This window comes from Hyla sarda, chromosome 4, assembly GCF_029499605.1.
Source record: "Hyla sarda isolate aHylSar1 chromosome 4, aHylSar1.hap1, whole genome shotgun sequence".
Lineage (NCBI taxonomy): Eukaryota > Metazoa > Chordata > Amphibia > Anura > Hylidae > Hyla > Hyla sarda.
In genome coordinates, this window is record NC_079192.1 from 41,074,376 (window position 1) to 41,088,024 (window position 13,649).

General features: G+C 45.5%; 1 protein-coding gene and 1 non-coding gene across 3 annotated transcripts in view; one reads left to right on the forward strand and one right to left on the reverse strand.

Annotated features, from left to right (window-relative positions):
• Positions 1 to 13,649, forward strand: part of LOC130367819 (cytokine receptor common subunit beta-like) — a 198,656-nt gene that overhangs the window by 47,909 nt on the left and 137,098 nt on the right. The gene's annotated exons all lie outside the window — the stretch shown is intronic.
• Positions 12,378 to 12,450, reverse strand: TRNAM-CAU (transfer RNA methionine (anticodon CAU)). Its single transcript has one exon. It is a non-coding gene; the product is annotated as a tRNA-Met (tRNA).

A 13,649-nucleotide genomic window follows, 5' to 3' on the forward strand; every position in this document is an offset into this window, starting at 1 on the left:
TCATCTTTTTAAAACAAGGAGCATTAGAAAGATTTTTTATTTACCATAAGGAGTGCAATAGCAACATTTTTTAATGACAGTGCCCATTTAACTGAATACCACAGAAAATAGTCATAAACCAAAATACATATATGTATATCTATTTATATATAGATCCATAACGTAAGAGCACTTCTATATACAGTTATATGTCACCACAATTTTTTTTGTGTATTATTTGTTCTTTCTATAATATAATTGCTAAACAGGGAAATAGTCTCCCAGCTCCTAGCATATGGTCTCGTACTGATAACACTCATAGTGTGTACTGTAGTTTTCCTAGCATCAAAATAAGAGAGAAAAGCAGAGTGGTGCAGCGGAAGCGTGCTGGGCCTATAACACAGAGGTCAATGGATTGAAACCTTCCTCTGCAAGTTTTTTTTTAATATATATATATATATATATATATATATATATGTATTTTTACAATAATAAGAGAAGAAAAACTAATATGTCTGACAAATATGTATTATATTTCTTTAAAAAAAAAATGTATATATATATATATATATATATATATATATATATATATATATATATATATCTCGTATTTATCAGGGTATACCACACACTGGCCTATAACACGCACCCTCATTTTTCCAAGGAAATTTGGGAAAAAAGTTTTTTTTTACCCAAATATCCTTGTTAATATGAGGGTGCGTGTGTGAGTGGGTATACCTCAATAAAACAGTTTCTGGCCCCGCAGAAGCCGCTTTAGTTCAATGATTTAAAGCGGGCACTTTAAACCATTGTAGAAATTATAAATAAAAAATATTTATGTGAACCAGTCCTCAAAAGCACAGGGGAGAGAAAAAGGAAAAGACTAGTGGAGATGGGATCCAAGAAATGGTCTTTATTATATAAAAAGGATATATATGACCAATCGACTAGCAGGGCCCTTGCTAAAGGCGAATGGAATATACTGGGTAAAAAATAGATATAATAAAAAATACAGAATATAGTAGGATTAAAATGAAATAAATATGATGGGTAAGTAGCACCAAAGAAAATTCATTAATTAAATATCTGCTGCATATATCAGGAGAAAACGTTCTCAGTCCATATAATTCATAGGGATATTTCAATGAAAAATCCACAAGAAATGTCCAGAATGAAAAGTCACAATTAGTTTGGGTGTGTCCGGAGTAACGATATATGGTAGTGAGTGTAGCGACAATAGCTACAATAGGAAATTCATGGACAGGTAATGCAGACAATGTGGCAAACACTGTCAGCGATGAAGATGTCAAGTCTCGGTGCACAGCACCACTCACCCTCCTTTGGAGTCCTCAGGTCCGGGCTGGCACGGCTGAGTCCGGCACTCTGGATATCAATGCCCGCCTGGGTGGTATGCTGGGTGAATGGCTGAATCTCCGGGGGTCCGAGTGTCCTGGGCTGGCACGGGAGGTGTCCAGCCTTGAGGAGGATGATGTCCAGGAGTAACTCTGCCGACCGGGGCTGTGAGAGGATGCAGGTAACAGGTGGTGCGGATTGCACGTATGAATAAGGTGCTAACAGCGCGCATGCAGCAGTGGTCCCGGAATCGCGGGCATCCAGCTGTTGCAATTGGAATATGGCAGATACAGTCTATTTGAAGTGATATACACTTATGGATAAGGTGCAGATAATGGGCTAGACGCGTTTCAAGGCCGCGGGCCTTTTCTTCAGTAGCTATAGGTGTGGATAAAGGGTGGAAATGCTGGTTTTATATAGTCTCCATACAGTGATGATGTAATACTGTCACGATTCGGCTTACAGGTAGTGGATCCTCTGTGTCAGCGAGGGATTGGCGTGGACCGTGCTGGTGGACCGGTTCTAAGAGGCTACTGGTGTTCACCAGAGCCCGCCGCAAAGCGGGATGGTCTTGCTGCGGCAGTAGCAACCAGGTCGTATCCACTAGCAACGGCTCAACCTCGCTGACTGCTGAGAAGGCGTGGGACAGAAGGACTAGGCAGAGGCAAGGTCAGACGTAGCAGAAGGTCGGGGCAGGCGGCAAGGTTCGAAGTCAAGATGGATAGCAGGAGTTCAGGTAACACAGGCTTGGACAACACTAAACGCTTTCACTGGCACAAGGCAACAAGATCCGGCGAGGGAGTGCAGGGGCAGTGAGCAGATATAGTCTGGGAGCAGGTGGAAGCCAATTAAGCTAATTGGGCCAGGCACCAATCATTGGTGCACTGGCCCTTTAAGTCTCAGAGAGCTGGCGCGCGCGCGCCCTAGAGAGCGGAGCCGCGCGCGCCAGCACATGACAGCAGGGGACCGGGACAGGTAAGTGACCTGGGATGCGATTCGCGAGCGGGCGCGTCCCGCTGTGCGAATCGCATCCCCGACGGCCATGACAGTGCAGCTCTCCCGGTCAGCGGGACTGACCGGGGCGCTGCAGGGAGAGAGACGCCGTGAGCGCTCCGGGGAGGAGCGGGGACCCGGAGCGCTAGGCGTAACAGTACCCCCCCCTTAGGTCTCCCCTTTTCTTTGTCCGGTAACTGCCTCCCCTGGGATGAGGACACCGGGAAAGAATGGAGGGTTTCCTCAACGGCAGGCAGTACAGCAGGAGTGGGAATGGGGAGGGAGGGCAGAGGGCGAAGCCTGGCACGGGGCAGTGTGTCACCAGGACGGGGGCCATGAGGAGGCACTGAGGCTTGCCTGACGGGACTGGGAGGGGGGGGAGAGGCACTTCCTATGGCAGGCAGAGTCCCAGTTCTTGATCTCCTCGGTGGTCCAATCAAGGGTGGGAGAATGAAGCCGGAGCCATGGCAGACCGAGGAGGACCTCAGAGGTACAGTTGGGAAGGACGAATAACTCAATCCTTTCGTGGTGGGGTCCAATACACATCAGGAGGGGTTCTGTGCGGTAACGCACGGTGCAATCCAATCTGGCTCCGTTGACCGCGGAAATGTAGAGCGGCTTGACGAGACGGGTCACCGGGATGCGGAATTTATTCACAAAAGACTCCAAAATAAAATTCCCAGAGGCACCAGAGTCCAAGCAGGCCACGGCTGAGAGGGAGGAGTTGGCTGAAGGAGAAATCCGCACGGGCACCGTGAGACGTGGAGAAGCAGACTTTGAACCAAGAGACGCCACACCCACGTGAGCTGGGTGCGTGCGTGCGTTTCCCAGACGTGGAGGACGGATAGGGCAATCCACCAAGAAATGCTCGGTACTGGCACAGTACAGACAAAGATTTTCTTCCCTACGGCGATTTCTCTCTTCCTGGGTCAGGCGAGACCGATCCACTTGCATGGCCTCCTCGGCGGGAGGCCCAGGTGTAGACTGCAAAGGATGCTGTGGGAGAGGTGCCCAGAGATCTAAGTCTTTTTCCTGGCGGAGCTCCTGATGTCTCTCAGAAAAACGCATGTCAATGCGGGTGGCCAAATGGATGAGTTCTTGCAGGTTGGCAGGAATCTCTCGTGCGGCCAGCACATCCTTGATGTTACTGGATAGGCCTTTTTTAAAGGTCGCGCAGAGAGCCTCGTTATTCCATGATAATTCGGAAGCAAGAGTACGAAATTGGATGGCGTACTCGCCCACTGAAGAATTACCCTGGACCAGGTTCAGCAGGGCAGTCTCGGCAGAAGAAGCTCGGGCTGGCTCCTCGAAGACACTACGGACTTCAGCGAAGAAGGACTGGACTGTGGCTGTGGCAGGATCATTGCGGTCCCAGAGCGGTGTGGCCCAAGACAAGGCCTTTCCTGAAAGAAGGCTCACTACGAACGCCACCTTAGACCGTTCTGTAGGAAACAAGTCCGACAACATCTCCATATGCAGGGAACACTGAGACAAAAATCCACGGCAGAGTCTGGAGTCCCCATCAAATTTGTCCGGCAGGGACAAGCGGAGGCTAGGAGCGGCCACTCGCTGCGGAGGAGGTGCAGGAGCTGGCGGAGGAGATGGTTGCTGCTGTAGCAGAGGCAGAAGTTGCTGTAACGTGGCGGTCAACTGCGACAGCTGCTGTCCTTGTTGGGCAATTTGCTGCGATTGCTGAGCGACCACCGTGGTAAGGTCAGCGAGACTTGGCAGCGGCACCTCAGCGGGATCCATGGCCGGATCTACTGTCACGATTCGGCTTACAGGTAGTGGATCCTCTGTGTCAGCGAGGGATTGGCGTGGACCGAGCTGGTGGACCGGTTCTAAGAGGCTACTGGTGTTCACCAGAGCCCGCCGCAAAGCGGGATGGTCTTGCTGCGGCAGTAGCAACCAGGTCGTATCCACTAGCAACGGCTCAACCTCGCTGACTGCTGAGAAGCCGTGGGACAGAAGGACTAGGCAGAGGCAAGGTCAGACGTAGCAGAAGGTCGGGGCAGGCGGCAAGGTTCGAAGTCAAGATGGATAGCAGGAGTTCAGGTAACACAGGCTTGGACAACACTAAACGCTTTCACTGGCACAAGGCAACAAGATCCGGCGAGGGAGTGCAGGGGCAGTGAGCAGATATAGTCTGGGAGCAGGTGGAAGCCAATTAAGCTAATTGGGCCAGGCACCAATCATTGGTGCACTGGCCCTTTAAGTCTCAGAGAGCTGGCGCGCGCGCGCCCGCCCTAGAGAGCGGAGCCGCGCGCGCCAGCACATGACAGCAGGGGACCGGGACAGGTAAGTGACCTGGGATGCGATTCGCGAGCGGGCGCGTCCCGCTGTGCGAATCGCATCCCCGACGGCCATGACAGTGCAGCTCTCCCGGTCAGCGGGACTGACCGGGGCGCTGCAGGGAGAGAGACGCCGTGAGCGCTCCGGGGAGGAGCGGGGACCCGGAGCGCTAGGCGTAACAAATACTAATTGGAAAAGAGGAAAAAGTGGAGACTGGAAGTTTCAGGTATGTTGTAAAATGGGTAATGGATCCAGATAGAAAATGGGAATAGGGAAGAGAAGAAAGAAAAGAAAACATAGGGATAAAGATGGTGAATTAGATATGAGTGTGAGTCAGGAGAAAAATAAATAAATAAATAAATAAATAAATAATGGTCATTGGGTATGTGTAGAGATGCACTATGGATCAAGATTATAGTGGAAATCATGAGAAAAAATATGGATAGTAAAATTCTTAAAAGGTGTGTGAAAAATAAATAAATAAATAAATATTTTTATAAAAAAGTGAACAACATTTATTTATATATATATATATATAAAAAATTTTATAAAATTTTTTTATAAAAATATTTATTCACTTTTTTATAAAAATATTTATTTATTTATTTATTTTTCACACACCTTTTAAGAATTTTACTATCCATATTTTTTCTCATGATTTCCACTATAATCTTGATCCATAGTGCATCTCTACACATACCCAATGACCATTATTTATTTATTTATTTATTTATTTATTTTTCTCCTGACTCACACTCATATCTAATTCACCATCTTTATCCCTATGTTTTCTTTTCTTTCTTCTCTTCCCTATTCCCATTTTCTATCTGGATCCATTACCCATTTTACAACATACCTGAAACTTCCAGTCTCCACTTTTTCCTCTTTTCCAATTAGTATTACATCATCACTGTATGGAGACTATATAAAACCAACATTTCCACCCTTTATCCACACCTATAGCTACTGAAGAAAAGGCCCGCGGCCTTGAAACGTCTAGCCCATTATCTGCACCTTATCCATAAGTGTATATCACTTCAAATAGACTGTATCTGCCATATTCCAATTGCAACAGCTGGATGCCCGCGATTCCGGGACCACTGCTGCATGCGCGCTGTTAGCACCTTATTCATACGTGCAATCCGCACCACCTGTTACCTGCATCCTCTCACAGCCCCGGTCGGCAGAGTTACTCCTGGACATCATCCTCCCCAAGGCCGGACGCCTCCCGTGCCAGCCCAGGACACTCGGACCCCCGGAGATTCAGCCATTCACCCAGCATACCACCCAGGCGGGCATTGATATCCAGAGTGCCGGACTCAGCCGTGCCAGCCCGGACCTGAGGACTCCAAAGGAGGGTGAGTGGTGCTGTGCACCGAGACTTGACATCTTCATCGCTGACAGTGTTTGCCACATTGTCTGCATTACCTGTCCATGAATTTCCTATTGTAGCTATTGTCGCTACACTCACTACCATATATCGTTACTCCGGACACACCCAAACTAATTGTGACTTTTCATTCTGGACATTTCTTGTGGATTTTTCATTGAAATATCCCTATGAATTATATGGACTGAGAACGTTTTCTCCTGATATATGCAGCAGATATTTAATTAATGAATTTTCTTTGGTGCTACTTACCCATCATATTTATTTCATTTTAATCCTACTATATTCTGTATTTTTATTATATCTATTTTTTACCCAGTATATTCCATTCGCCTTTAGCAAGGGCCCTGCTAGGCGATTGGTCATATATATCCTTTTTATATAATAAAGACCATTTCTTGGATCCCATCTCCACTAGTCTTTTCCTTTTTCTCTCCCCTGTGCTTTTGAGGACTGGTTCACATAAATATTTTTTATTTATAATTTCTACATATTACATTAGGCCTCTTGGGTGAAGGCAACACCTTTAACCTCAAGCACATTATTTCTTTTATCCTAAGTGAGCTACACATATTTTACATTTCCTATTTAACTTTAAATCATTGAACTGAAACGGCTTCTGTGGGGCCATAGTCCTGCCGCCCCCACCTGATTCCGTCCCCTATCCCCCGTTTTATAGTTACATGTCACTGTCACTGTCCCGCCGCTGCCCGATTCCCTCACCGTCCTCGGGTTGCATGTCCCGCCGATGCCCAATTTTATCCTGGGGACCGGGCTCTTCATGGTCCGGCGGCATCCTTATCTGTCACTGTGCGCCACGGCGGGACATGCAACCCGGGAATCGGCGGGACATGCAACCCGAGGACGGTGAGGGAATTGGGCATCGGTGGGACATGCAACCCGAGGACGGGGAGGGAATCGGGCAGCGACAGGGACAGTGACATGTAACTATAAAACACGGGATAGGGGACGGAATCGGGTGGTGGCGGCAGGACTATGGCCCCACAGTTCAATGATTTAAATCATTGAACTAAAGTGGCTTCTGCAGGGCCAGAAACAGTCTATCGGCCTATAACACGCAGATAGACTTTAAGCTATAAATTTTTGTCTAAAAAATGTGTGTTATACGCCGATCAATACGGTATATATATAGTGTGACGATCCGTCTTGGGGATTAGCTCTGGGATCGTCCTGGACCACGCCACAGGATGCGTTTCTTCTCAATAAACCAGCAAACAAACGCTTATAATGGAAATCTGGCACCTTGCCAGTTTTATTAGACAGGTTGCAGGGAAAGAAATAAACAAAAAACAGGAACAAAACAAAATCCTAGACCGTCTGGTCACTGACTAAACAGATCAGCTTGTCCTGACTAACAACCGCTGAGCTTCCCTCAGCCGGTTAAACATATGTCTCCTGCAACCTTCTACTCACAATTCATGTCACTCTCTTTGAGCCACTCATAGCTCTGACTGTGTACTCTTCAGCAGGCTCTGTCTCTTCCCTACAGCCCACATGCTGTCTGCTAGGAAGAGCCCAGATTAGACTGAGTCTCCATCTCATATACACCTCCCTTTACTCCTGCCTCATTACTTAAGAAGCAGGTGAGAGCTTCTGCAGGGTGAGCCAAGGAAATACACCCTTTCCTTGCCACACTGCCACAATAGGTATATATTAAATATATATAAAATTCTTTATATATATATATATATATATATATATATATATGTATATATTAAATATATATATGTGTGTGTGTGTGTGCGCATGTGAAAATTACTGCCAAATTGCCTAAATTAAACCTGTATACAGTGGCCAAATAATACTGCCATATAGTGCCCACATAATACTACTATTGTGAGATGTCGATCCAGGGATTTATTCTGATTGTCATGTTTGGAGTTCAAAATAAAAGGGGTTATCCAGGATTAGAAAAGGAGGCCATTTTTTTTTTTTAAAGATAATTACCCCCCCCCCCCCCTAAATAAACAGCACCACACCTGTCCACAGGTTGTGTGTGGTATTGCAGCTCTGTCCCATTGAATTTAATAGAGACAAGTTGTCATACCAGACACAACATGAGGACAGGGATAGTGGCTGTGTTTTTCTATTCCCAGATAACCCCTCTAATACCATCGATATCAGCTGCACATGTTTTAAAACCTTATTTTGGATCAATTAGATTATTGGTTTCAATTAAGGGAAGAAAAAAAAGTAAAAGAAATCTAACATTCATACTAATTCCTTGGGGAAAAAGGAAAAACATTGACAATATCTGGGTATTGGCTATAGAGATGAAACTTTGGCACATGTTAGGCCTATAGGAAACTCAGAGGCAACGTGGACACGAGAGGCACTGTCAGGGACCACAGCCGGAGAGCAGCAGTAGAGAGCGGAACATTGGCAAACAAGAGATGGCAAAAGAGACACCAACAGAGCACTTGGACAGCATACAGTTGTGGGAAATGGGATGATGGCCATGGAGAGAGAGGTGGTGAATAGGCGGATAATGGCGTGAAACAAAGACCAACTTGTACCAGGGAGGTGAATAAGGAAAGAAACTGTTCATGGTCCAAAGAATACCACGTTATTTGTTAAGTTTGGTGTAGGTCATGTTATAGCTTTGGCATGTATGGCTTCCCTCAGGATCATGTGATACATTTTGAGGTGCAAGAGACTATATTATCTGCTTGGGTTTGATCAAAAGCATCTAAATTCTTTGGTTGGCGCTTTACGGCGCTGACGGACAATGACTTGCAGCAAACTTATAAAGAACCCAAGACTTCTATAGGACAAAAAGTAAAATGTTTCAAGTCAGTCACTGACCTGAGATGAACTGAATGTAAAGGTCACTTACTGAAGGCAAAACATAAGTGAAAATTCCCCAAACAGGAACTGAAGGCAGATTCAAAGCCACTGGGGCTGAAACCCAAGGTCTGGGTCACATTAAAGGGGTACTCTGGCGCTTAGACATTTTATGCCCTATCCAAAGTTTAGGGGATAAGATGCCTTATCGCGGGGGTCCCACCGCTGGGGACCCCCGTGATCTTGCACGCAGCACCCCGTTACCATCAGTCCCCGGAGCATGTTCGCTCCGGGTCTGATTACCGGCGACCACGGGGCCGGCGGCATGTGATGTCACGCCTCCGCCCCCATGTGATGTCCCGCTTCGCCCCTCAATGCAAACCTATGGGAGGGGGCGTGACAGCAATGCCTGGATTTCATACTTGCTTTTTTTTTTTTCTTTTATCTTTCGTAAATTTAGAAACAGCTTTGGTTTCAGTTAAAGGGAGTTTCCACTTTAAAGAACCTTCCTAATATTACTTTGGGGAGATCCCTCCCACTCTATTAACACTACTTCAAGGCATCCTGTCACTAGATTAGGGCACCTGTAAACGGTTCTATCAAAGAAGAGGAAAACATAATACTCAATGGGGGATATTTATCAAAGGATTTAGACTGGTTTTTCCTGTCTAAAATTGTTGCACAGAAAGTCGCAGTCTAAATATGTGTGACTTTTTCGCGACTTTTGCTTTCGAGGATTTTTAGAACATGATGCATTCTAGTCTATTTTAGATGGAAAAATGCATTGGTGCTGAATTTATCAAAAGCGACTTTTCGGCGACAAGTCTCATCAGCTGAAAGTACGCCGAAGTGTCAACCATGCTGGAGCAGGTTTAAATACAGTCTAAACCATAGATCCCGATGCCTGTGCACAGAATTTATCAAGAGCCGTGCGTCTTTTGATAAATTAGGCGCACAATAGACCGGCCTAACCCTCTGTAGTTTGGTCTATATTGATGTGGGACATAGACAGCTTTGATAAATCTCCTCCAATATAAGGATTGTCAAAGTGTCCCTTAGGCACTATCCTCAGAAACATGGCCCTTCTAAAGGTTATGGAGTGACAATATGTATCTGATTATCATGTACCAGATAAATATAGTAGGCAGACTAGCGGTCTACCTATGGCACCGTAGACCAGTATTTGTTTCAAAAATGAATATCTTATAAGACATGAAAGATGGTGATGGGCAGGGCCGGATCATCTTTGGCGCTCATGGAGCGCCTGCTCCAGGCCCCGGGCCCGCAGGGGGCCCCCGTCACATTCGGGACATCCTGTGTCCCGAAAAATCTTTTCAGGACACAAGGGTGTCCCGGCGGGAAGTAGCGCACACAGGGACGTCTCTGACGTCCCTGCGTGCGCCCATACGAGAAAAGCAGAGCGGAGCATCAAGGAGGATGTGCGCGCATGGTAAGTGACCAGAGGCATGTCATCTTCAGTGTTCCGACCTCTGCTCCTTCGGTCCCGGGACCTACTGCTATGGCCCATAGGCCATAGCAGTAGATTGTGACCCTGGAGCGGTGGTCGGAATACTGAAGGGGGGTAGTAAGTACACAGACATAAAGCCTCCAGCCATACACTGTATGTGGCTGAAGGCTGTATGTCTGTGGGGGAACTGTACTGCACCTAATGTGGGGAGCTATACTGTACCTACTGTGGGGGACTATACTGCAACTAATGTGGGGGAATTATACTGCACATAATGTGGAGGAACAAAGTAAAAACCAGGAGTAAGGGCCGGCACTGTGTATAGGACTCACGGTCCAAGTGGGTGCTCTGCTCCTGGAGATAGGACTCAATATCCCTTGGTAATAAAATTCAAATGAAGGAAGAAGCGGCACTCCAAAATAGCTTCAAAAGCAGTGGTTTATTCACCCATCATGTAAATGGTGCTACGTTTCGGTCTCCACAATGAGACCTTTCTCAAGCTTGAGAAAGGTCTCATTGTCGAGACCGAAACGTAGCACCATTCACATGATGGGTGAATAAACCACAGCTTTTGAGATCTCATTGTGGATACCTAAACGTAGCGCCATTCACATGATGGGGGATTAAACCACAGCTTTTGAAGCTATTTTGGAGTGCCGCTTCTTCCTTAATGTGGAGGAACTACACTGCACCTAATGTGGGGGAACTATATTGCACCTAATGTGGGGGAACTATACTGCACCTAATGTGGGGGAACTATACTGCACCTAATGTGGGGAACTGTACTGCACCTAATGTGGGGGAACTATACTGCACCTACTGTGGGGGACTATACTGCACCTAATGTGGGGGAATTATATTGCACCTAATGTGGGGGAACTATACTTCACCTAATGTGGGATAACTGCACTGCACCTAATGTGGGGAGCCATACTGCACCTAATGTGGGGCAACTATACAGCCCCTAATATGGGGGAACTATACTGCACCTAATGTGGGGGAACTGTACTGCCATGTTAATGCATGGAAGGGATCTGTGTAGAAGATCAGTGTGTGCAGTGTTATAGCCACTAGAGGGGGCTATAACATTGCAAAAAAAAAAAGTGAGAAAAAAGTTAATAAAGACCATTTAACCCCTTCCCTAATGAAAGTAAGAATCCGCCCCCTTTTCCCATGAAAAAAAAAAACATATGTGGTATCGCCGCATATGGAAATGTCCGAACTATAAAAATATATTGTTAATCAAACCGCACGGTCAATGGTGTACACGCAAAAAAACTCCAAAGTTCTAAATAGCGTATTTTGGTCACTTTCTATATAATGAAAAAATGAATAAAAAGTGATCAAAAAGTCTGATCAATACAAAAAAGATGCTGCTAAAAACTTCAGATCATGGCGTACGAGGAAAACTTAAAAAGTTATAGGGGTCTGAATAGGACAATTTTAAACGTATTCATTTTCGTGCATGTAATTATGATTTTTTCCAGAAGTACAACATAATCAAACCTATATAAGTAGGGTATCATTTTAACCGTATGGACCTACAGAATAAATATCAGGTGTCATTTCTACCAAAAAATGCACTGCGTAGAAACAGAAGACCCCGGAAATCACAAAATGGCGTTTTTTCTTCAATTTTGTCGCGCAATGAATTGTTTTTGTAAAATGACTAATGTCACTGCAAAGTAGAATTGGTGGCGCAAAATATAAGCCATAATATGGAATTTTCGGTGCAAAAATGGTTATGATTTTTAAAAGGTAAGGAGGAAAAAACGAAAGTGCAAAAACAGAAAAACCCTTAAGGGGTGAAAGAAAAATGTTTTTCGGTGAAGTACCCCTCTACCTATCATGTATCTGATGAAAGGTCACATGACCTGAAACGCGTCATGCCGAGCGTTTCCTGACTTTAATCCTACCACTATTGTTCTTGAGACAGATTCATGACGATGTTTTACCGCTGGCCTCTACGTTCTTTGTTCCTATAGTTGGAGGCTATCTTGCCGTGCGGAGGACTGGATGAGTTGACTATTCCAGTACCGTACTCCTTTAAACGCTCCATTTAAGGGTTAGTCAACATCTCATGAGGAAAAAAAAAATTGCCCTGTGTGAGGATTGAACTCACGACCTTCAGATTATGAGACTGACGCGCTACCTACTGCGCTAACAAGGCTTAAAGGAGTAGTCCAGTGGTGATTCAGTGGTGATTCAGTGGTGATTCAGTGGTGAGCAACTTATCCCCTATCCTAAGGATAGGGGATAAGTTGCAGATCGCGGGGGGTCCGACCGCTGGGGCCCCCTGCGATCTCCTGTACGGAGCCCCGACAGCCCGCGGGAAGGGGGCGTGTCGACCTCCGCACGAGGCGGCGGCCGACACGCCCCCTCAATACAACTCTATGGCAGAGCCGAAGCGCTGCCTTCGGCAATCTCCGGCTCTGCCATAGAGATGTATTGAGGGGGCGTGTCGGCCGCCGCCTCGTGCGGGGGTCGACACCCGCTATCTCGGCGGAGAGCCGGGGCCCCGTACAGAGAGATCGCAGGGGGCCCCAGCGGTCGGACCCCCCGCGATCTCAAACTTATCCCCTATCCTTAGGATAGGGGATAAGTTTTTCACCACTGGACTACCCCTTTAAGTTTTCATCTTCTCTTACTTGGTGGTGGGCCATGGCATGTTTATTTTTTACATTCCTGAGAAATTTATAGACCACAATGTAACTATATGCACAGCACCATACATTTACGGCGTGGCTATGGAGCGAGCACAGGAGCTGCGCTCTCTTAACCCTTTAAGGTTTTTCAGTTTTTACATTTTAGTTTTTTCCTCATTACCTTCTAAAAATAATAACACTTTCAATTTTGCACCTAAACATCCATATGATGGCTTATTTTTTGCGCCAATTCTACTTTGTAATGATATCAGTCATTTTACCCCAAAAATCGACAGCAAAACGGAAAATAAAATCATTGTGCGATAAAATGGAAGAAAAAAATTCCATTTTGTAACTTTTGGGGGCTTTCGTTTCTATGCAGTACATTTTTTGGTAAAAATTACACATTATCTTTATTCTTCAGGTCCATACGGTTAAAATGATCCCCTACTTATTTAGGTTTGATTTTGTATTACTTCTAAAAAAAATCATAACTAAAATTGTATATGTTTAAAATTGTCCTATTCTGACCCCTATAACTTTTATATTTTTCCACGTACAGGGCGGTATGAGGGCAAATTTTTTGCACCGTGATGTAAAGTTTTTATCAGTACCATTTTTGTTTTGATTGGACTTTTTGAGCGCTTTATATTAATTTTTTTATGGTATAACATGTGACCAAAAATAATGCTATTTTGGACTTTGGAATTGTTTTGCGCATATA